Source organism: Lissotriton helveticus, chromosome 6 (assembly GCF_964261635.1).
Source record: "Lissotriton helveticus chromosome 6, aLisHel1.1, whole genome shotgun sequence".
NCBI lineage: Eukaryota > Metazoa > Chordata > Amphibia > Caudata > Salamandridae > Lissotriton > Lissotriton helveticus.
Genome location: NC_136067.1, coordinates 699,211,316 through 699,236,679, shown reverse-complemented (window position 1 = coordinate 699,236,679; position 25,364 = coordinate 699,211,316). Strand labels below are relative to the sequence as shown.

Genomic DNA, 25,364 nt, shown 5'->3' with positions numbered 1-25,364 from the left:
GCCCGCCCACACGCACCCTCGCCGATACGTCCGTATATAAAACCTGTATCCAGCGAACGAACACCGGAGGGAAACCCATCCTCTACAAGATGGATATCATGTATTTCCATTCGATCGAATCGAACGTCTTGGCCGCGTCTAACAGGACGGCCACGGCAGGCAACTCTGGCTAGAGGACATGGAACATAGCGAAGATCGTGCGGAGATTCCACGAAATAGACCTATCTGGGATGAAGCCAGACTGGTCCGGCAGGACCAGGAGGGGCATCAAGGGATTCAGCTTGGTGGCCAGCACCTTAGCGAGGATCTTCGCATCAATATTGATGAGAGATAGAGGGCGGTACGACTCGCAGCGCGTAGGTGTCTTGTCCTTTTTCAGCAATGTGATGATCAGTGCCTGCCGCAGGGAGGGCGGGAGGTAGCCCACCTCATGCCCCTCCGCATACATTGCCAGGAGGTGCGGCGCAAGGAGATCCACGTAATGCTTGTAAAATTCTGCCGTCAACCCTCAGGTCCCGGGGCTTTTTTATTAGGCAATGACAAAATGGCCTCCCTAATATCCGCCTCATCTATCGGAAGACTAAGATATTTACGATGTACATCAGAAAGCCAGGCACAAGCCATGTCAGCCAGGTAGTCCTGCAATGCGGACTCAAGCATGTCCCCCTTGGAAGTATATAGAGTCTCAAAAAAGGTGCAGAATTGAGCTAGGATATCTTCACTTGTGTAGTGGTCATCGTCCAGGTCATCCACTATATGGTCAATCTGCGGGACATCAGTTCTGTCACGTAGGCGACTGGCTAATACCCTACCGGGCCTACCCCCCTCACCATAAGCCCTCGCCGCATATCTTTTTGAGAGGTATTTTATCTCCGTGGCCGCTAAAGTGTGATACTCCTCAAGGTACTCTCTAATTTGGGTCAATATCTCAGAGGAGGGCGAAGCATCATAATGAGTTTCCAGCTCATGCAGCCGTCCTTCCATTCGCTGTAGTTGAACCCTCAGGTCCCGCAGAATTCCCGCCGTCGTGCTAATGCACTCCCTCCTTATCATGGCCTTCAAAGCTTCCCATAAAGTAGCAGCACTGTCAACTGTGCCCACATTTAAATCAAAATATTGTATAATAGCATTACGGATAGTGTCCTCATACACAGGGTCCAGCAGGGAGTCAGCACGAAAATGCCAAGTGAAGGGATGTCGTGCGTTGAGTGGAACAACTAATTGAAGCAGAACAGGGTTGTGATCCGATAAGGTCCGTGGTAAAATGCAGCCGACTCAACCCACCTGTTAGCTTCACCATCTAATAGCCAATAATCCAGACGTGACCAGGTATTATAAGCGGGAGTGACATGCGTGCCTTGTAGGATCCCCTCATTCCTTAAACGCCAAGCATCAACCAGACCCATCTCTTCGATAAAGCCACGACACACTGCGCCACTTTAACCATGCGTACACTGGTAGAGATGGATTTATCTAATTGCGGGTTCAGATATGTATTAAAATCCCCCCCAAATAGGATTGCTGTGTCTGGCCAGGAGCGCAAAATCTGAAACAATTTCAAAAACTACGCTGGCTCATCAACCACCGGCCCATAAACATTGACTATTGTCACCAAGACTCTCCCCAGTTTTCCACGCACCACCGCCCACCGACCATCATCAGCAACACACGTGTCAATAGGCTGAAATTGCGTCCCCCTCCTAATTAGAATAAGTACCCCATGTGCATAGTTAGAATAAGAGGTAGCTAGCCGAAAAGAAGCCCACCGTCGGGCTACTGCGCCCTCTGTATGCTTAGTCAACTGGGTCTCCTGCAGGGTAGCAATATGGACCCCATGTCTATCCAGGTGTGCCAGCACTTGTCTGCATTTCCTGGGCATGTTCAGGCCCCGGACATTCCAAGTAATGCATTTATACCTCTCAGCCCCCATCAGGCATATAAAGGCAGCATAGCAGGCGGACAGTGAACCACCAAAGTAAACAAGCCAGCGCATGCGAGACACACTGCGAAGCTATACACATGTTAAAAGCAAGGCCAAGCCTGCAGAAAGGCTGACCACCCCACCACCCTCCCTCCCCTTTCAGCAACCCCGAACCAGCAAAAGCATGATGCATCCACCCAATCCAATGCAGTAGGAACCATACAATACAATGTGAGAAGAAAACCCTCCCTCCCCCCACCCACTTCAGCAACCCCAAATCGCCAAAGGCCCATTGCACCCTCCCGCAATCTCCCATACAACATGCAACAAACTTTGTGGGTCATACCCATTGGGGGAGCGTACTGGCCCAGTCCACCCCCAACACTGGATGGGGGTGGGGGGCACCGGATAGTGAATAAAGACACCCACCCCTGATCTCAGACTCCAGTGCACAAAACATTGTCCCATAGGGAAGTGAGCGTGCGCATTCCTAGGTGTCACATTAAACATAATCCTAAAAGAAAACAAAGCCATGCGCCATACTCCCCAGCATAACTAAAACACAGAATGGCATCAACAAACAATATAAATCCAGTCTGCTCACCAAGCCCGGATATGTGGAGGGCCCAGCGGGTGAAGTTGCATCAAGAATAGAAGAAAAGTTTAACCACAACATGTCACCGATTGTGTGGCAACCAATCCCAAACGCAGAGACGCTTCTGTTTCAAAGATCAGTCATCTACATCCGACGAGTTGTCCGGTGTTTTTCGTCTGCGCTGTAGAGATCTGGCATAGTCCTTGCCTGCTTGGGATTCGCAAAGATTTTGCCCCTGGCATGTTCTCCAATGTGCAACGCGTGGGGTAGAGCATGGCATAAGGTATCTGCTCTTTAGCCAGCAGCTTTTTCACATTTTGAAACTCCTTTCGAGCAGCTTGCACCTGTGCTGTAAAATCCGGGTACAAGGAGAGGACATTATTTTGATAGGTGATCGTGCCCTTTTGCCTGGTGATGCGTAAAACAGTGTATCTGTCTCTGAAATTTAGTAGGCGGGCGATGATAGGACGTGGCGCAGCACCTGGAGGGGGCAGCGTCATCAGAGACCCATGGGCATGTTCAATCGGGAACATAGGGGATAGCTCCTCCGCGCCGCACACCTCACGAAGCATCGTTTCCATGTAGTCTTCCAGTCGCCCCACATTTGTAGACTCCGGCAAACCGAGGACGCGAATGTTATTGCGTCTCGATCTTGCCTCAATGTCCTCATTCGTGGCCTGGATTACCGCAAGAAGTTTCGTCATGTCCGATGTTTTGGCAGCCACCTGTTGAAGTCCATCCTTCGCATCCGATATTCTCTGCTCCGCTTCCCCTATAAGTGCTGCCTGCTTATCCAATTTTGCAGAGAAGTGGTCCATCCGGCCGTTTAGGGCTTCTATCTTGCCATCTATTGCTTGCAGACTAGCCTGTATGGCAGTAAGCGACTTCTCCAAGACCGTAGCACCCTGGGAGGTCTCCTCTAGCTCAGAGACCACATTTTGTGAGGCCTTGACGCCCTTCCGAAGCTCGAAGGTAAGGCGCGGCTGCGATTTATCCGGTTTGCCCATCAGGAGGCTGTCACGCTGTACCGCCCGCCACTAGATGTCCCAACAGCTCCTGGTGTGACCGTGTCCGAGTTACATCTGAGCCCCCTTCCTGGCACTCAAGGTGCCGTTGTATATACCGCCCACTAACTGCGCGGCCACCTCCGGCTACTCCAATAGCAAATCTATACAGTAGTCACCTTAGGGGTAGCACAGGACCACCCAGCTGGTCAATATATAGGTCCTCAATAAAGATCCCCCAGGCTCACCCCAAGAGCATAATCAGCAGCAGGACGGCCAGGATCCAGTATCGGCGCTCCCAGAAATGTCTCGGGACGATGCTCACCAGATCAGGTCAGGAGGGAGGGGGGGGACACCACAAGGCCGGCAGACGCCCCCGGGCCAGGGCAGCAGCAGTACCACACACAGGGATTGCCAGCCCCCAGCGTCACATCCCTCCGCAGCTCCAAGTCCACTCAAATCGGGCCCCGCTATGAGGCCCCCACCGCAGCAACTCTGACAGCAACCGTAAAGGCCACACAGCCCGTGCTAGAGGAGGATAGGCACACCTACTTGCAGTCCAGGGGGGCCAACAGTGTAACGCGGCAAGCGATGGCAGTCTCACCAGGCAGGTCCAGCTAAGTGCGGCCTGCCCGCAGCCCAGTGCAGCATCCCACGCCGGCCGCTCTCGTGTTTCCGCGGCTCAGAGGACCCAGCAAATTACGGCCAGCTCACGGCCCAGTCCAGCAACTCGCGCCTGACTCTCGCATGTTTCCGCGGCCGGGCGCACATAGGTTCCACCCCGCAGACCGGCAGCAGCAATCGGGTCCCCCCGCGGCAAAGCACTTATCTTGAGGCCGCGCGGGGCAGACATCCACAGTCCTCCGGGATCAGCATCCACTCCCTCGCAGTGACAGCCGCTGTCAGTGACGGTGCGCAGCAAGCGGGAGACTCAGGCCGCCGCCGCCATTGCACCACGCGGCCGGCCGTCACCACCACCACCGGGCACCGCTCACAGTCTCCGTCACTTCTAGCAGGGCAGTAACTGCAGCCGCAGGTCCGGTGCCAACTTGGCGAAACTTCTCCAGCACGAATTCACTTAGTCTGGCCCGGGACAGGTAGGATTTTGCAGGATTATCAATGGTGGCCGGCAGAGCAGCACTACAGCACTGCCATCTTGCCGAACGCCAAGCCACGCCGGGGTCGGATCTTCTTACCAGCTCCTGGTCGCGGTTAGGGGTCCTTCTGGATTTAGGCTGCAGGTGTCGGCTAGAGGCTTGAGGCAGGTCTGGGGTCGCCGGATCGTGGGTCAGGATTGCCGGGGTGACCTCCTGGTGGTGTTTTTCCATTCGAGCTCAGGCCGGGTTTGGCGGTGCATAGTGGGCTGGATTCGCTGTCTCTGGCCGATGCCAGAAGCTGCAGTTTGAACAAATTCGGTGTTCACTGGAGATGCAGTCTTTAGAAGTGAAGGGAGGCAGGTCCTCTGGATTTTTTGAGATTTCTGGCAGAAGGGCACACTGGGATTTTGCAGGAGCTGGTTCGAGGGGGAGGCAGGCAAGTAGGGCTGGGGCCAAGTCAGTGGGCGTCATCCTCATGTTAGCTCTGCAAGGCTCTTCAGTTCTTTTTCTTATCTTCTTCTTGTTTCTTGTCTGAATTTGGGGAAGCAAGGTTCAGGGTGCCCCCTAAATACTAGATTTAAGGGCGTTACAGGAAGGTAAGGGCAGGGACCAATGGGTCCCTTCCCTCGGGTGGGCACACCCCCTAATGTGCCACCCTCCAGTGGGGGGTGGGGCAGGAGCCTGGTTGGCTAGGTCCCCCCCATCCTCAAGATGGCGGGGACTCAGAGTTGTGCTTCACCTCGCCTCCCCCACCTGAGGGGTGGAGTTGGCAGAGGTGGGCACACCTCTTTCCCTCACTTGTTTTTCCCACTGGCTCTCCCGTCCAAAGTGGGGGGTAGAACCAGTGGGGACCAGTTGCTTAAAGCAGCAAATGGTATGGGGAGGCTAACAAAGGCGCAGGCCTTTGAAGCTTCCCCTCTCCTGAATCCCGCCCATCCTGGGGGAGGAGGACTGGCACCTCGTCCCAGGATTTGCATTGTTTCAGGCCCCCGAGAGCAGCAGACTCTCGACCCAGGAGTCCAGAAACATGTCTGTTGGTGGCAGCCTAAGCAGCCACTCAGTCAGGTCACTAGGAGTTGGTCGAGTTTCAGAGGGCATCTCTAAGATGCCTTCTGTTGTGCATTTTACATTAAATCCCACACTGGCATCAGTGTGGGTTTAATGTGCTGAGAAGTTTGATACCAAACCTCCCAGTTTTCAGTGTTGCCATTATGGTGTTGTGGAGTTCGTAATGACAAACTCCCAGCACCATATGCTCTTAATGGCAGCACTGCACTTACAGTGCCCAGGAGTGGACTTGGGCACTGTAGGGATACAGTGCTGATACACCTGTACCCTCACCAGTGGCATAGGGCACCCAGCTAGAGGGGTGACTGATGTATGTCAGGGCAGTAATTTGTGGGCATGGTACACAGGGATGTGTGCCATGTCGATTCTTCACTTTGTTCTGCACCAAGACATGCAGCTTGCAAAGGCAGTGTGTTGTGTCAGGGTACAGGGCCTCTAAGGTTGGCGCAATAAGTGCTGCAGCCCTTGGAGCCTTCTAAGGTCACAGTGCCCTGGGCACCTGTGGTACCATTTACCAGGGACTGACATGAGGCCAGAGATGCCAATTGGGTTTAGGCTTCAATGCAATTTTAGGGAATGAACATAGGCCCTGGGTACCTGATTAGCAGGATCCCAGGGCACACTCAGTCAAAGAACATCAGCAATTCAACAAAAGGTGGGGGTATACCATGCAATAAAGAGGGCACTTTCTCACACTGATCACTCTTCGACAGCCCCACTTTACTCGATGAGTTCATATGGACACTAGTATTTAATTGGTTTGACATTTGATGTGTGCCCCTTGGGCACCTGCATTCACTGGTTATTTGAGCCGGCGGGTGCTGCAATGAGTGACCGCCTCACTGACACTGTGAGCCCTATTTGGACTCTTGCCCGGCCACCCAGCTCCTTGGGCTAGGGATACGCTGTGCTTCCTGGTGCTGCCCCCCTGGGATGAGTCCCGTGTTGCACTATGCTGTTGGCACTTGGCGGCCTGGTTGGGTGTGGGTTGATGCTCTTCAGCCTAGGTGGGTGGCTGTTGTGGGAGGGGGGGTGGACTGGGTGGGTAGTGGTTGTGCTGATTTGCGATGTTCCGTGATTGTCTCTCTCTTATCTTCTTTCCTCCCACTCTTATTCTCTCTCTTTGGCCTAGCCATTACAGCTGCGGGTTTCCCTCTCCCTCCCCCATCACTTACAATTTGAGGTGCTGCGTTAATGACTCAAAAGTCGAATACCAAATGCACTCTTAAAGCAATCACCTGCAATGTGCGGGGCTTGAATGACTACAGAAAGGTGTGTCTTGTAGCAGCGCTGCTGAATCGCCAGGGGGCAGATATATGCTTTCTACAGGAGGTACACCTGACACGGGATACGTATTTAGGCTTGTGAGCAGGCTGGATGGGCGAAAAATGTATTGCAGGCTACTCTAGTTATGCAAGAGGAACTGCCATCATCCTTAGTAAGGGTATGCCGTGGCACACACGCGCGGTTATCCAGGGTCCTATGGGTTGCTATGTGATGGTCTCTGGAGTTTTTGGTGAACGCCTCTTCAGACTAGTCTCGATATATGGGCCTAATGACGACGACCCCCTTTTCTTTAGTGAAGTGTGGTGACTAGTAGAATCTCTGGGCCCAGGTGCAGTGCTGTGGGGTGGCGATTTCAATGTGGTGCTTAATCCTGAACTGTATAGATTGGGAGGTTCGCGCTGGCCCCACCCGTGGGCAGCGGCGCCACTCCAAGTGTTGATGGAGGACTATGGCGTGATTGATGTCTGGCAGCGGCTCCATCCGCATAGCCACGAGGGAACCTGTGTTTCTCCTGCCGGCCCTACGTGGTCCAGAATAGATAGATTGGCTCATCTCCCACAACGTGGAAACCTGGGTTCAACACTGTGCTCATCTCGCCCATACCCTTTTGGACCATTCCCCAGAGCTACTGGAATTTGCATTGACAGATGTGCTGAGCAGGTCCTTTAGCTGGAGATTTCCTGCTGGAGCCCTCCGTGACCAGGTTTTCTGGGAGGACATCAAAGTCGCCATAACGGAATTAATTTTGCTAAATGTTGGCTTGGTAGACTCCCCATCCACGATGTGACTCTCTATGTCCAGCACCCCACGGACAATCTTGAGCCCCTAATACGGGCGATCATTAGATTTGGCAGCCTCTCGGGCATCACCATAAATTGGGGGAAATCTATGATTTTCCGCTCACAGCTGCAACAATTGCATTTCACCCCGAGTTTCCATTAAAGTGGGCTGACTCCCCCGTGAAATATCTGGGAATCTGGATTAGCAGGGACCATGAGGAGCTGTGGCGATACAATTACGGAAGGCTTATGGAGTGGCTGGAAAGCTGACTACCCCGCTAGAGGGCGCTCCCTCTTTCGCTAACGGGGCATCTTGCCATCGCGAAGATGGTTACACTGACCAAGTTCCTAAACACCTTTGTTAATATCCCACTCCCTCTCACGGTTGAATTAAAAAAATTACTCCGTTCCAGTCTAATTTCCCTGGTGTGGGCAGGTGGGTTGCCACAGGCCACCTGGGAAACTCTTACGCTTCTGTTCGAGCAGGGAGTCCTTGGGGCGCCGGATATGGAACTATACCACTCCTGCGCTTAGGCACAATTCGCGTTTAATTTGATTTTTTCAATGCCGTTCCTGGCGCATGCGGCCCCTGAGAGCGACTTGGCGGACCCGACTCTGCTGCATATGGTGATGTTCCGAGCGCAGAGCCGCCTGAGGGCCGGGATAGACACGGTTGGCAGTACGATGTGGGCATGGCAGATGCTCTGCCGGTGGGCGGGATTGGACTCCCTGTTTGCGCCATCGGTGCCGGTGACTGGCCACCCGGGGCTGCCCTCCGCGGCGGAGGCGGGAGACTGTCAGTGGCTGCGCAAACTACAGGTGCATACGATTGGTTGGGCATTTCCGGATGGGGTATTCATAAGCCTGGACACCGTTTTGGGAGATAAGCACACAGGACTCCTGGACAGGATGACATATTATCTGTTGCGGGCGGTCGTGCGGGTGAGATTTGCCTCATTCCCGGTGGCGCGCAGATGTTCCACATCCTTCCAAGCATTTTTGTCAAATCCCTCACCCCATAAACTTATAATACGCCTGCACACCAGTATGGAGCTGGATAACCCTCTGTGTGTGCCCCCAGCCCAGACCGCTTGGGAGGAGTGCCTGGGAGTTCCTTTTGAGGAGGGTGTGAGGACCTATTGCTGCACGCAGTCCAGGGACCTGTGACCTGAACACAGAATAGAGCGCTCTCTGCTGATTGCCCTGCTAGGTTATGTCAAAAACGTACCTAACGGCATTAGAAGACTTGCTGTCATGATGTTGCTGCTAGCGAAGAGACGTGTGGCGACTTGCTGGGGCCGCAGGCGTAAGCTGCGTAGGGATGACTGGTTCAAAGATGCAGCCTTCTGCCACACACAACTGTCTGGATTCTGGGATTTGATGGCAACGCAAGCGCGACCCCTAGATATATGGGAGCCACTGTGAAGATTTTTACAAGAGCAGCGAGATGATCGGGCTAAGGCCCCTGCCGTGGATAGGTAAGCGAGAATGGGATGCGATGCGCGCTGGGTGGAGGAGGTTCCCCCTCCTGCATCTGCGCTCCTACTGTTTTTTCGGCACTGCCATAGAGGTTCCCCATCTTCCTCCATCTTTCCCCCCCTTGCTCCTCCTCCTTCCTGGGTGCTCAGTTGTACCCGTATTGTTAGATGGTGACTGTAACTACACGAACTGCGCAGAGAGCTGATGGGAGAGCGGTTATACTCTATGGACTAAAGCACGCCTGAACGGACACTCCTGAATGCTCTAGCAGGGTGATTAGCTTTGTAGCATCCATATGCAAATGCATATTTTGTTTTACAATTATACTTGTGCTCTTTCTTATGGCGATATGTCTCTGTCTGTAATTGCTATAATTCACAAATAAAGGTTTAAAAAAAAAAAGAGGTTCACTTTCAGTTCTTTTTTGTTGGTCGTTAGGAGCGTGAGAGGGTCGATGTTGCCGAGGATGGCTTTTTCTAGTAATAGCCAGGTCGGGGTGTATGGTTGATTGTGTAGCACCCAGTGCATCCCCTGCTCGGCTACCGCGGCTAGCTGGAAGGTTCTGGGGTCCGTAACATTGAGGCCCCCCAGTTCTTTCCTTAATCTCATTTTCGTGAGGCTTATTCTTGGTTTCTTGTCACTCCAGATGAATTTGTTGAGAATTTGGTCTGTTTTCTTGTGGAAGTCGTTAGATAGCGCTAGGGGAAGCATGCTGGCTAGGTAGTTAACTTTTGGGGTGATCATCATCTTGACTGTTTCTATTCTACCCCACCAGGTGATATAATTGGGCGACCATTTTTCAAGCAGCCCTTTTATCTTGTCAAGGGTGTTTTTCTTGTTTTGTTCTAGGGTGCTTTTTAAGTTCCTCCCGAAGGTGATGCCTAGGTATTTGATGGATCTTGTTTGCCATGCTAGCCCTGAGTTACTCAGTACCTCCTTAGTTGTGTGTATGTTTAGAGGCATACACTCTGACTTCTCCCTGTTGAGTTTGTACCCGGAGTGAGAAGTGTAGGTGTCTATGGTGTGTATGAGGGCGGGTATGGACTTGGCAGGATCTTCTGTTGCGATTAATAAGTCATCAGCGTAGGCAGCTAGTTTGGCTGTGGCGTTGTTTATTTTTATACCAGCTATACAGAGGTAGACCCCTCGACATAACAACTTGGAAACAAACAGGCCTCTCGCATCCAGCTCAGCTAGAGGAGAAGGGTCTGCCCCTAACGTTCAACAACATAAAGGAAAAACATGCCCTCCCTGACTTAGAACTATACAATTTCCTGGCAATCAAAGCGGCCATCACAAAAGCAAACCTAGATAGGCTGACTCCCTCAATATTCCAATACATAGGAAACATAAACAAGACCGGCCACCAGATATCACAGCTGTACAAACTCCTCCGCCCAGCATCCACAAAACTCAACGCCAAAAGGCTACTGGGAAACACAGTTAGGCGCAAATCTGGCAGAACAAGAAATACAGACCATATGGAGGGCCCCTACACGCTGTGAGAAGTTGGCCTGGTATATGATGTTCACTATTCTAGTGAACACCTTGCACCAGTCCAAACAACCTTTATGGTGATGGTTGTAAGTCAACCTTATAGACCAGCTATCCTAGTGGTAGCGTGGGCAGAACAGTCTTAGGCTAAAAGACTCTTGAGGGCGTGTGAAGCCAGCTGTTTTACCATATGTAACCCCTTGAATATCAAATGAAAGGACACCACACAGGATATATATAAAATATATATGTGTATTTATTCACTAACGCACTCCTCTGAACTCTTTATGAGATCAGAGGCCAAAGCACATAACAAGACAGTTAGTTAAAATACGTTAAGTTGCACAATTTACGGTTAGGCCCTAGGGGCGAAGCAAACCATATATTAAGAAAGTGGTATAAGTACCACGTCACGAGAAAAGGAAAGGCCTAGGGCCTAGGGAATCGCTGGGACTACACTATCTGAACCTTTAGTTTAGAAGTAGGAGGCCCACAGGCGGCACGTGCAGTGTCTTTACACACACGCGTGAGTCAATGCAAAGTCAATGGGAACTTAGAAGTTAGATTTAGAAGGATTTAGGACACTTCCGGTTTAACTAGGAGGAAAATCTAAAAACCTAGACACTTGGATAGTCAATACCCTTGGGAGCACCGACGTACTTGCGTTACCTCACCCACGGACGGCGGGTGCGTAGGTGTGAAGATGTGTCGGGTTTCGCCGTTGAGCCCTATGGAGCCTTTGAAGAAAGATGCTGCAGGCGACCAGGAGGAAGATGTCCGGGTGGATCCAAGGGTGGATCGAAGATGAAGAGGACCTGAGGGCAGAGGGGACAGAGTCTGGGTCACTAGCCAGTGACCGGGTGGAACCAGGAAAGAACCAGACGACGTCGAGGAGCAATCAGGTGCTGTCTTGAAGCTTGTCTCTTCAGCCACGTGGCCCAGGAGGTGTCGAGGACGACCAGGAGCTGGAGGCGAGCTGCCCCACGCAGGATCACGCGGAAGGAGGAGTCGACTTCCGAATTGGTTTCAACAAGCCTTGGCAAAGGCAACCCATGCAGGATTCAAAGAAGGCTTCTGGTGCAGACCAGCAAGGTCTGAGGTGCCTCAGCTTTGCAGGGAGGCAAGGGCCAGTCTGGAGCAACCAGACCAGCGATGTGATTCAAAAGGATTGTCGTCACAGAGGCTACTAGCCAACGGGCCAGCAACCGGACAACGCGTCGAGCAGAACACAAGCAGAAGGGCCCCACGCAGAAATCGTGGAGTGTGGAGAGCTGATCTTCGGTGCAGGTGGAGCTCGGGTTCGGGGTTTCTCAGTCCCCAGTGCACAGCTTCGAGGATGCCTCAGGAGCTGCACAGTTAGCAATTTGCAGGCTTTCCAGGATGTCCGGTCCCACGTGTCTCGTTGCCTCCACGGATCTCAGCTGTGCTGCAGTCGTGAAGCGAGGGTCAGAGAGGTCTGGAAGTCTGGGTCTTGTCAGGCTCTGTGCTCGGGTTCCGGCGGGAACGTCGACAAAGCAAGCCGTTGATTTGCTGGATGGTGCCTGGCTGGCCAGGGTGGTCACTCCTTGGCCACAAGGGAGATTCTTCAGTCTTCTGCTTCAGCAGAATGTCGAAGGTCCAGAGTTTCGTGTCAAGTTTCGGTTCCGGATTAATCTAAAGTCTCAGGACTCAGCTCCTACCTTTATACAACTAAAAGGGGCTGGATTACTTTCTAGGTCCTTCCTATGGGTGGGACCAGGAAGGGGGGTGGTTACATCCCCTCTCCTTTGTCCAGTTCCGCACCATGGCTGGGGCTGCAGTGCCCCAGCAACCGGTTTGAACTAGGGTATGCATGGAGCACCTAGGGTGCTCCAGGCAGTGTCTCATTCTATTCAGCCCTCCCTGTCCCAATACACAAAGTCCTGTCTGGAGTGGTGCTCGCACCTCTCAGGCAGGAAACCTATTGTTCAAACCTCCGTGACTGGAAAGACTCCCAGCAGCAGGAGCTCAGACTTGTGTCGGTGGCAGCAGCGTCCATTTTGTGACGCTGGGGTTCTGGTTAACTTTAACCGGGATAGTCAGCAACAACATGCCTTTTCCCTCTACAAGGGTGGAATGCTACCCCCGTCCAAAGCGTATGACACCTTACAAGACATGTTTGGATAAAGCCAAACCAAAGTTAGCATTTAACCGTGAGGTTCATAATGCACTTAAGAGTATATGGTATGGCAATATCATAGAACAGCTATAAGGACATGGTTCCAAAAGCTGCAGACAGGTTCAGCTCGTGCTAGAGCACCATCTCACATATAACCAAGCACTCTGCCTCCAGGATTGTTAAGGCCTGCCATAGGAGTGACTTATAGGTTACTATGTGTCTATATATAAATAGGTATAGGAATACTACACCTAAGCAAGGGGTGATTACATGACCTTGCCCCAGCTGAGTGATCAGCCAGTTGTGTCTATTTGAGTGGCCAGCCAGGGGTGGCATAATACATGCTGCAGCCCCTGGTAGGACTTGGTTACACCTATGCCCTGAGTACCTAGGGTACACTTCTACAGGGGCTGACAATTGTGTATGTACCTAGAATACATGGTGTAAATTTAGAGAGAGTGCATCTGGGCTGTGGGTCTGATTAGCAGGCCCTCAACCACATCTAAGTCGAAAACCAGTAAAGCAAAAGGTGGGGGTGACCATACGAAGCAGACCCTACTCTCCTACACAACCCCCCCTAAACTTAGGGACATTAAACTAACCTTGACCAGTTGAGTCTTCATGTTCTAAGTGGAAATATCTGGAGAGTCCATCTGCATTTGCATGGTCAGTCCCAGGTCTATGTTCCACTGTTAAGTCCATCCCCTGTAGGGAAATGGACCACCTAAGAAGTTTGGGGTTTTCACCCTTTATCTGATTTAGCCATAGGAGGGGCTTGTGGTCGGTCTGAATCTTGAAGTGAGTGCCAAACAAGTACGCCTCAGCTTCTTCAGGGCCCAAACCACATCAAAGGCCTCCCTCTCTATAGCTGACCAACTTTTCTCTCTAGGGGTCAGCCTTCTGCTTATGAAAGCAATGGGCTGGTCTTGGCCATCTATATTCAGTTGTGAAAGTACAGCTCCCATACCCAACTCAGAATCCTCCGTTTGGACTATGAACTCTTTGGAGTAATCTGGACTTTTCAGAATAGGTGCATTATACATGGCCTGCTTCAGGTCATCAAATGCCTTTTGATAGCAAACTGTCCACTGAACTTACTTTGGCATCTTTTTGGAAGTTAAATCATTCAGTGGTGTCACAATGGACCCATAGTTTTTAACAAACTTCCTGTAGTACCCAGACAGGCCCAAAAAAGCTCTGACCTGTGTCTGGGTGATTAGAGGAGTCCAGTCTCTGATGGTCTGGATCTTGCTCTCCAGTGGTTGAACCTGGCCCCCCACCTACCAGGTGGCCCAGGTACACAACCTTGCTCTGCCCTATCTGGCACTTAGTGGCCTTCATAGTGAGGCCTGCCTTCTGCAGGGCCTCCAAAACATTCCTCAGGTGGACCAGGTGATCCTCCCAGGTGTAGCTAAAGACAGCAGTATCATCTAGATAAGCTGCACAATAGTCATCCAGTCCTGTGAGAACTTGATTCACCAGCCTTTGGAAAGTGGCAGATGCATTCTTCAAACCAAAGGGCATTACCACAAATTGATAATGTCCTCCTGGGGTCGAAAATGCTCTCTTGGCTTTTGCATCCTCAGCTAGTCTGATTTGCCAGTAGCCTGCTGTCAGGTCAAATATGCTCAAGAACTTGGCAGAAGCCAATCTATCAATGAGCTCATCTGCCCTGGGGATGGGATGGGCATCTGTCCTAGTGACAGCATTGAGACCTCTGTAGTCCACACAAAACCTCATCTCTCTCTTACCATCTTGGGTGTGAGGTTTTGGCAGCAGGACCACAGGACTAGTCCAAGGGCTCTCTGAGGGCTCAATAACTCCCAGTTCCAACATCTTTTGGACCTCTGTCCTAATGCAGTCCCTGACATGGTCAGGTTGCCTGTAGATTTTTCTCTTGACAAGCAGACTGTCACCAGTGTCCACCTCATGGATGCACCAGCTTGTCTGACTTAGGGTCAGGGAAAACAGATGTCTGAAGGACTGAATAACTTGTCTGCAGTCCTGTTGCTGATGTTCAGAGAGGCTGTCAGCAAAGACAACACCATCTACTGACCCATCATCAGAGTTCTGAGTAAGCTGGTCTGGGAGAGGGTCACTCTCTTCCTCCTGCCCCTCATCTGTAGCCATGAGCAAGCCCATGTCTGCCCTGTCGACAAATGCTTTGAGTCTGTTGACATGAAGCACCCTGTGGGGGCTTCTGGGAGTCCCAAGGTCCACTAAGTAGGTGACTTCTCCCTTCTGTTCAACTATTGTGTGGGGCCCAGACCAGTTGTCCTGGAGTGCTTCTGGGGCCACTGGCTCCAACACCCACACTTTCTGTCCTGGCTGGTACACAGTCAGCACAGCCTTTTGGTCATGCTAAGCTTTCTGAAGTTCTTGGCTAGCCTCAAGGTTTTTAGAAGCCTTCTCCATATACTCAGCCATCCTGGAGCGGAGACCAAGTACATAGTCTACTATGTCATGCTTAGGCTTTTTGAGAGGTAACTCCCATCCTTCCTTTACAAGACATAGGGGTCCTCTTACAGGATGCCCAAACAAAAGCTCAAAAGGGCTGTAGCCAACCCCCTTTTGTGGGACCTCTCTGTAAGCAAACAGAAGGCAGGGTAAAAGGATGTCCCATCTTCGCCTCAGCTTTTCTGGTAACCCTTTTATCATCCCTTTGAGGGTCTTGTTGAATCTCTCCACAAGCCCATTGCACTGTGGGTGATAGGGGGTGGTGAACTTATAGTTGACACCACACTCCTTCCACATTGCAGTTAGATACCCTGACATTAAGTTTGCACCTCTGTCAGAGACAACCTCCTGTGGAAACCCCACTCTGGAGAAAACTCCAAGTAGGGCCCTTGCCACAACAGGAGCTGTTGTGGTCCTCAGGGGAATAGCTTCTGGATACCTGGTGGCATGATCCACTACCACCAGTATAAATCTGTGCCCAGATGCTGTTTGGGGGTCCATTGGTCCTACAATGTCTTTCCCCACTCTCTAAAAGGGTACCCCCACCACAGGTAGTGGTACGAGGGGGGCCTTTGTTGTTATGTTATGTTATAAAGGAATTTATACATCGCGCACTGCTACTCGAGAGTGTCCTGGCGCGTAGGGGAAAGAGTAAACATGGGAGGCAGGAGAGACTAAGTGGACTGTTTAAACAGATGAGTTTTTAGCCTTTTTTTAAATGTAGACAGTTCCTCGATATGCCGGAGATCCTCAGGGAGCGCATTCCAGAGAGTGGAGGCCTTGACTGTAAAGGACATCCCCCCAGACGAGCTCTCCGGAATCTCGGGATCACCAGCCGTCTTTGCATAGCAGACCGCAAAGGACGATTGGGAGTGTAGAGGGAGAGCCTGGTCCCAATATAGGCAGGTCCCTGACCGTGAAGTGCCTTGTGGGTCATAGTAAGTGCTTTATAATGCACTCGCTGGGCAACAGGTAACCAGTGCAGATTACTCAGCTGCTTGCGCACACTTAGGCATCTAGGGATGTTAAATACAAGCCTAACTGCCGCGTTCTGTTGTGCCACCTGATTTGCCACTGGCTTGGCAGGTAACACAGGAGCGACAAAACTCCTTGGTATCCTCTGACATATGGGGCCAGTGAAAGTGAGGGACAAGCATGTCCCAAGTCTTGTTCTGGCCCTGGTGTTCTGCTTAGGGAATATCATGGGCCAAGGTAAGAAGGAAGCCCCTAAATTGCAGAGGTATAACCAACCTCCTGGAAGCACCAGCTTGGGGTCTCTAGGCTCTGAATAAAGGAGCCTCAACATCCCAATACACTTTATGGGTACCTTGAGCATTCCCAGCAGCCTCAGCAGCAGCCTGCTGTCTGAGGGGTTCAAGAGAGGAACAGTCTAATTGTGCCTGCCTCAGATCTGCCCTTGAGGGTCCCCCTGTCCCAAGAAACTCAACCTGATCAGGCTCAAGCTCTTCTAGGACAGTTCCCTCTTGGATCTCAGAATCATCCTCCTGGGAGGGCTGATCCTCAACCTGAGGCAGGGGGGAAGGCACTGCCTTAACCCTCTTGCTCTTTCTCTTGGGTGGTGTCTGGTCTATTATTCCAAGATCCAGCACCTGTTCAGGTAAGCACTTTTTGGCCTGTGACCTGGTCACAGCAAGGACATGTGCTGATATTCCCAGCATTTCTGCATGGGTCCTATACTCCACCTCAGACCAGACTGAGGTTTCAAGATCATTACCTAACAGACACTCTACAGGAAGGTCTGAACTCACAACAACTCTTTTGAGGCCAGTTACCCATCCCCAGGAGAAGTTAACAACTGCCATACTATGGGAGGTAGTGGCATTGCTAGCGTTGGTCACTAGGTACTTCTCACCTAGTATGATCTGTTCAGGGTCCACAAAGTTAGGTGTCACCATGGTGACACTGGCACATGTGTCCCTGTAGGCCTGAGCCATCTTATTTGATTTGATTTGATTTATTGACTTATAGAGAGCGCGAATGCCCAGGGGCGTCTTGGCGCTAGACCGAAAAAGGAGTTCTGAACGAATCAAGAGCTCTAAGAGGCGGCCGTGAAGAGCCAGGTTTTCACTGCCTTTCTGAACGAGAGCAGTGAAGGACTGTTTTTTATGGAAATGGGGAGCAGGTTCCAGATCTTTGCTGTATGTAAGATGAAACTTCTGCCTCCCCATCTGGCTCTTTTAAATCTGGGCACCACGATCAGTTTGCCTTGACTAGATCTAAGAAGCCTGGAGGGTTCATATTGTTTCAGGCGGGTCTTTAAGAACTGAGCGCCTGACCCCTGGAGCGCCTTATAGGCCAGGCACAATGATTTAAATTGAATCCTTTTGGCAATGGGGAGCCAGTGCAGAGATTTTAATTTAAGGGTGATTGGCTCGTGTTTAGGAATATCTAACACCAGCCTTGCAGCCGCATTCTGCAAACGCTGAATTTTTCAAAGGACTTGCTGCTTGGCTCCGGCATACAGGGCATTCCCGTAATCCATCCTAGACAGAGCAAGGGCAGTTACCACCGTTTTCCTGGAGTCTGTTGGGATGAAGGGCAATAATTTTTTGATCATTTTCAGAACAGACCAAACTGCCGAAACTAGTTTACTGGCCTGGGCGTCGAAAGAGAAGTTAACATCTAAGGTTATGCCCAGATTTCTGACCTTCTCTACAGGAACAGGACAGCTGCCCAGGCTATCCGGCCACCACTCAGGGGACCAGATAATCGGGTCACCCCCTAGCACTAAAACCTCACTTTTGTCCCCATTCAATTTTACACAATTGAAGAGCATCCATTGTCTGACCTGTACCATGCAGGATCTAAATTTCTCCCCCGTCTCTTTGACATCCTGGCTAATCGACACCACTATCTGGATGTCGTCGGCGTAAGACACCGGTGTGAACCCGGCTTCCCTAATGATTTCAGCTAGTGGGGCTACATACAAATAAAAAAGGGTCAGACTTAAAGATGAGCCCTGGGGCACTCCGCAAGGGGAACAAAGTTTTTGATCTGGCTTCCCCTACCTCGACCGAAAAAATTCTGTTACGCAGATATGAGGCTAGCAGGGCCCATGCCGAGCTATGGACTCCAGCTTTGGCCAGCCGGATCAGGAGTGTCTCGTGATTGACCGTATCGAAGGCCGCCGATAGGTCCAGAAGTACCAAGGCGGCCTTCCCTCCATCGTCCAAGACTCCCCTGAGTTCTTCCACGGCTGTTAGCAGTGCCGTTTCAGTCCCATGACCTTCTCGGAAGCCAAACTGTGAGTGATCGAGTGTGTTTGCCTCCGAGAGGAAACATGCCAGCTGTTTATTTAAGAGTTTCTCCAAAATTTTGGCGGCGAAGTGTATCCTGGCAATAGGTCGGTAATTGCCCGGCTCATCGCCGTCTAAGTTTGATTTTTTTAATAGTGGCATCACTGAGGTGACTTTCCACGCGTCCGGGAAGGTTTCTGATTTTAATATTGGTGAAAACAATTTCTCCAATTGAGAGCTTAGCAGTTCCGGAAAGAGCTGCATAATTTTCGTCGGACAAGGGTCCATAGGACTGCCTGACCTAGTAGACATCACTTCTTTCAGTATCTGCTCAGCAGTTGGAGGTCTAAATTGGAACCTTGGGTTCTGTGGCGATCCCTCAACTTCCCTAGTGAGTTCCAAAGCTGTCTGTGCAGGTGTAGCTAGAAGGAAGCTTTTAAAAGATTCGTATACCGATGCTACTTTATTAACAAAAAATTCGCCAAGCAGATTACAGAAATCGGACGTCATGCTATTGCGCTCTTGTTGTCTGCTTTTGTTAGCTTCTTTACTGTAGCAAAGAGGGCTTTGCTCGAGTTTTTAGTCTCATTAATCTTTTTCGTAAAATAGCTGCTTTTTTCCACCAATATCAAGTTTTTATACATGGTCAATGCAGCTTTATAGTCTTCTCTTGGTCCTGCTTCATAAGTGGATCTCCACTTTTTCTCAGCTCTTCTGCAGTTCTGCTTTTGAGCCCTAAGGGTTTCCGAAAACCATGGCTGGGAATGAGACTTCCGCTTAAGGATGACCTGTTTTAATGGGACTGCAGCGCAAACTGCATCTTCAATCCAAGCCCCGATTTGGTCATATGCAGCATTGCTGTCCGGGATCAGGACTGGGCAGGATGACTGAAGATTATCTACCAGCTCCTGAGTGTTGATTTTTGACCAGTCCCGAAAGGAGACCTTCCTATCATTAATAAAAGGCGTCTGCCTGTACTTGCTCACATTACTGGGACTTACAGTAGAGGACATTGCTATGTCCCCATCACAGACAAGAACAGCCTGAGTTGGTACTCTAACTAGGCCAGATTCCACCTCAGTTCCCAGGGTCAACCCTACTACACCCTTTTGCTGGAAACCACCACTAACAGCTGGACTAGGGGGAACAGTTGCCTAAGGGGCAATGGTGGTTGGTGCTGTGCCCTTCTTGGTGCACTCACTAAACCAGTGAGAGACTGATTTACAGTATCCACACCAGGGCTTCTTTGGGCCTTCTTGTTTCTGTTTGTTCTTTTTGGAGCCACCCTCCCCCTATGCCTTTTGGGGGCCTGGTGAAGACTTTTGGTCTTTTGGTTTCTGCTCATTACCCTTCTGGTCTGCCTTTTTCTGATCACGTCCCTGGTTCTGGTTTTTCTGCTTAATCCTGGTTCTGACCCATTTGTCTGCCTTCTTTCCCAATTCTTGGGGAGAGGTCAGATCAGAGTCAATCAGGTATTGATGCAATAACTGGTTTTGACAGTTGCTAAGGATTTGCTCTCTCATGATCAAACTTTACAACCCTGTATAGTCCTTAACTTGATTTCCCAATAACCAGCCTTCCAGAGCCTTGGTGGCACAATCAACAAAATCAGTCCAGTCCTGAGTCTGTGTCTTCTGGGTATCCCTGAACAACAACCTATATTGTTCAGTGGTTAGGCCAACCCCATCAATAAGAGCACTCTTCAGGACAGAGTAGTTTTTAGCATCCCCATCACTAACTGTGAGGAGCTTATCTCTACCTTTTTCTGAAAAGGAGAGCCATAAGATTGCTGCCCACTGACTTTGGGGTACCTGCTGTACTTTGCAGGCCCTCATCAAAGCAGTTATCCATTTATGGATGTCATCCCCTTCTTTGTAGGGGGGCACAATCTTGCTTAGGTGTCTATTCTCATAGGACCTATCTGTATCCTTAGGGATATTGCTGCCACCAGTGGGTTCTAACCCACTCTCTCTATGCTCTCTAGCATGAGCACGCTTCTCTTTTGCCAAGGCAACTTCAAGTTCTTGCCTCTCAATCCTCAGAGCAGCCTCTCTCATTTTGGCTTCATGTTCCCTTCTCTGAGGGCAGGTCATCCCTCTCTGAGCAGGGCCATGAGAGCTATTTGAAGCATGAGATTGGAGAGATTTCCTGGAGTGGGATCTTCCTCTCCTCTGCCTCTGGTTAAGCCCACTTGGGGGCCTGTATGAGGGCTGCCCATAATGACTCCCATGCATGCTTAGGTTAGCTTGGCTAAGTCTTCTGACTGGGACCTGGCTATTTACCCCAAGATCAGAATCTTCCTCTTCTACCCCCTCTTCTTCCTCTGGTTCAATAGTATCAGCATTATCATCTGAGGAGGGAGGACTTCATCTGCACTACCTGAATCACCTGTCTTAGGTGGCTGTTGAGCATCATACTCTTCTAAGAGCTCAACCAGGAATCTGAGGGTAAGGTTTAAACCCTGTTTTAGCCTTCTAGAAGTACACAATTGTCTCAATTCTTGGAAGGCTAAGGCTTCATATCTTGAAGCAGTCCTCAAGGGATCTACCTCTGCAGGCAGAGAACCACTGGGGTTCACTGTCTGAGACATGGTTTCTAGTGAGGTGTGGTGTTGCACCTACCTACACTATTTGTTTTCCTACAGAACCTTTCTAGGAGTTGTAGTCAGGGTGTGCTAGGCCCAGGCTCTACAACAGCTAAGTTCAGTAGAACTTAAGTATACTAAGACTTGTTTTTATATGTACCTATAGGTACCTATGTGATCTTTCAAATGATATCTCAAGATTACAAGTGGTAAAACAACAGCAAGCTCTAATCCCAACCGCTGCACACCAATGTGAGAAGTTGGCCTGGTATATGATGTTCACTATTCTAGTGAACACCTTGCACCAGTCCAAACAACCCTTATGGTGATGGTTGTAAGTCAACCTTATAGACCAGCTATCCTAGTGTTAGCGTGGACAGAACAGTCTTAGGCTAAAAGACTCTTGAGGGCGTGTAAAGCCAGCTGTTTTACCATATGTAACCCCTTGAATATAAAATGAAAGGACACCACACAGGATATATATAAAATATATATGTACTTATTCACTAACACACTCCTCTGAACTCTTTATGAGATCAGAGGCCAAAGCACATAACAAGACACTTACTTAAAATAAGTTAAGTTGCACAATTTACGGTTAGGCCCTAGGGGCGAAGCAAACCATATATTAAGAAAGTGGTATAAGTACCATGTCACGAGAAAAGGAAAGGCCTAGGGCCTAGGGAATCGCTGGGGCTACACTATCTGAACCATAGTTTAGAAGAAGGAGGCCCACAGGCGGCGCGTGCAATGTCTTTACACATGCGTGAGTCAATGCAAAGTCAATGGGAACTTAGAAGTTAGATTTAGAAGGATTTAGGACACTTCCGGTTTAACTAGGAGGAAACAACAAAAAACCTAGACACTTGGATAGTCAATACCCTTGGGAGCACTGAAGTACTCGCGTTACCTCACCCACGGACGGCGGGTGCATAGGTGTGAAGATGTGTCGGGTTTCGCCGTTGAGTCCTACGGAGCCTTTGAAGAAAGATGCTGCAGGCGACCAGGAGGAAGATGTCCGGGTGGATCCAAGGGTGAATCGAAGATGAAGAGGACCTGAAAGCAGAGGGGACAGAGTCTGGGTCACTAGCCAGTGACCGGGTGGAACCAGGAAGGAACCAGACGACGTCGAGGAGCAATCAGGTGCTGTCTTGAAGCTGGTCTCTTCAGCCACGCGGACCAGGAGGTGTTGAGGATGACCAGGATCTGGAAGCGAGCTGTCCCACGCAGGATCTCACGGATGGAGGAGTCGACTTCCGGATTGGAGTCAACAAGCCTTGGCAAAGGCAACCCACGCAGGATTCAAAGAAGGCTTCCGGTGCAGACCAGCAAGGTCTGAGGTGCCTCACCTTTGCAGGGAGGCACGGGCCAGTCTGGAGCAACCAGACCAGCGATGTGATTCAAAAGGATTGTCGTCACAGAGGCTACTAGCCAACGGGCCAGCAACCGGACAACGCGTCGAGCAGAACACAAGCAGAAGGGCCCCACGCAGAACTCGTGGAGTGTGGAGGGCTGATCTTCGGTGCAGGTGGAGCTTGGGTTCGGGGTTTCTCAGTCCCCAGAGCACAGCTTCGAGGATGCCTCAGGAGCTGCACAGTTAGCAAGTTGCAGGCCTTCCAAGATGTCCGGTCCCACGTGTCTCGTCGCCTCCACGGATCTCAGCTGTGCTGCAATCGTGAAGAGAGGGTCAGAGAGGTCTGGAAGTCTGGCTCTTGTCAGGCTCTGTGCTCTGGTTCCGACGGGAACGTCGACAAAGCAAGCCGTTGATTTGCTGGATGGTGCCTGGTTGCCCAGGGTGGCCACTCCTTGGCCGCAAGGAAGATTCTTCAGTCTTCAGCTTCAGCAGAATGTCGAAGGTCCAGAGTTTCGTGTCAAGTTTCGGTTCAGGATTAATCTAAAGTGTCAGGACTCAGCTCCTACCTTTATACAACTAAAAGGGGCTGGATTACTTTCTAGGTCCCTCCTATGGGTGGGACCAGCAAGGGGGGTGGTTACACTCCCTCTCCTTTGTCCAGTTTTGCGCCAGAGCTGGGGCTGGAGTGCTCCAGCAACCGGTTTGAACTGGGGTATGCATGGAGCACCTAGGGTGCTCCAGGCAGTGTCTCATTCTATTCAGCCCTCCCTGTCCCAATACACAAAGTCGTGTCTGGGGTGGTGCTCGCACCTCTCCAGCCAGGAAAACTATTGTCCAAACCTCCGTGACTGGAAGGACTCCCAGCAGCAGGAGGTGGCAGCAGCGTCCATTTTGTGACGCTGGGGCTCTGGTTAACTTTAATCTGGATAGTCAGTAACAATATGTCTTCTCCCTCTAGAAGGGTGGAATGCTACCCCGGTCGCCAGAATTGGCGAGGGGGTAGTATTCCAAAGCGCCCGACACCTTACACAACATGTTTGGATAAAGTCAAACCAAAGTTAGCATTTAACCGCGAGGTTCATAATGCACTTAAGAGTATATGGTATGGCAATATCATAGAACAGCTATAAGGACATGGTTCCGAAAGCTGCAAACAGGCTCAGCTCGTGCTAGAGCACCATCTCACATATAACCAAGCACTCTGCCTCCAGGATTGTTAAGGCCTGCCATAGGAGTGACTTAAAGGTTACTATGTGTCTTTATATAAGTAGGTATAGGAATACTACACCTAAGCAAGGGGTGATTACACGACCTTGCCCCAGCTGAGTGATCAGCCAGTTGTGTCTATTTTAGTGGCCAGCCAGGGGTGGCATAATACAGGCTACAGCCCCTGGTAGGCCTTGGTTACACCTATGCCCTGAGTACCTAGGGTACACTTCTACAGGGGCTGACAAGGTGAATCAATTCCCAATTGTGTATGTACCTAGAGTACATGGTGTAAATTTAGAGAGAGTGCATCTGGGCTGTGGGTCTGATTAGGAGGCCCTCAGCCACATCTAAGTCGAAAACCAGTAAAGCAAAAACAAAAAGTGGGGGTGACCAAAGGAAGCAGACCCTACTCTCCTACACACGCAACATAATATCGCCGGTACTAGCCCAAACAAAATTCTGGCTGCTGCACCAAGCATACTGAACACCAGTCAAACTAGTGAAACTAGGCCTAAGGGAGAATAACTGATGCTGGAATTGTGACAAAGAAATAGGGGACTTAGCCCACCTTATCTTCCACTGCAGCAAGGTCACTAAATTCTGGAAAAGGGTGTTCGACTATATTAATAAGGTCCTAGGCTGCACCCTAAAAGAAGAATTCAGCTCTATAGCCACAGCACACCTCAACACAGACGTGCACTCACAACAAGACAGAAACCTTCTAGACTTCCTCCTGACCAGTGCAACAAAAACAGTAATAGCCAAATGGAAAGACACCACTAAGGCCACCTTTAAAGAATGGCTGAACTGGGTGACGTACCTAAGAGGAGCCGACTCAACGGCACTAAGATATACACCCTGGAGAAGAGCCAACAGAGAGATGTGGGCATCTTTAGATAGCTTCCTTGACCCACACAAACCACCGTAGACAGCAGTAAGGAAACAATCAGCGAGAACTACCCACAGTGTTGACGATCGATCCACAACAATTAGCCGATGTTATATGTTTTTGTTATGTCAAGCACGTGTCTGCTAAAAGATGTAACTAGCTACCAAATGCCTATACGTAATACGAGCATGCCAAATGAAAAAGCGAAATGATCTAAATGATATATGTATATCTGTATTCTGTCAATTGACATCCAAGAACCATCTACCAAACGCTTTTTATGTAATACGTTTACACCAAATGAAACCGCGAACTGTCCTAAATGGTATATGTATATCTGTTGGAGGAAAAAAATAAAACAAAAATAAAAATATATTGGAAAAAAAAATGGTTCAAGAAGATCGCTGATCCCAGAACAGCTCTAGGTCTACCTAGTAGGGGGGTGTATGTCCTTTTGTATCTTCGGGAGGTTGTAGAAATACGGAGCCTGTGAAGATGTTTTCACTAGGAAATCAGCCTAATTTTTCAATATCCACTCATTGAATAGCCGCTTCGTTAACCATGATCTTAATCCATGTGGTTAAAGTATCTGTTGGGTCTGTTTTGAGTTTCTTGTAGTATTGGGTATTGGCCACTTGTCTTTCGCATCCGGTGTCATAATCTTTCAAGTTCTTTATGACTATGGCACCCCCTTTGTTAGCCAGTTTGATGACAATGCTCTGGTCAGCTGTCAAGTCTGCGATTCCTCTTTTC

The 25,364-nt window shown here is 50.2% G+C and overlaps 1 protein-coding gene across 4 annotated transcripts in view; it reads left to right on the top strand.

Moving 5' to 3' along the window:
* The window catches only part of SNX14 (sorting nexin 14), a 647,427-nt gene that overhangs the window by 167,066 nt on the left and 454,997 nt on the right, over positions 1-25,364 (top strand). The window lies entirely within an intron of this gene.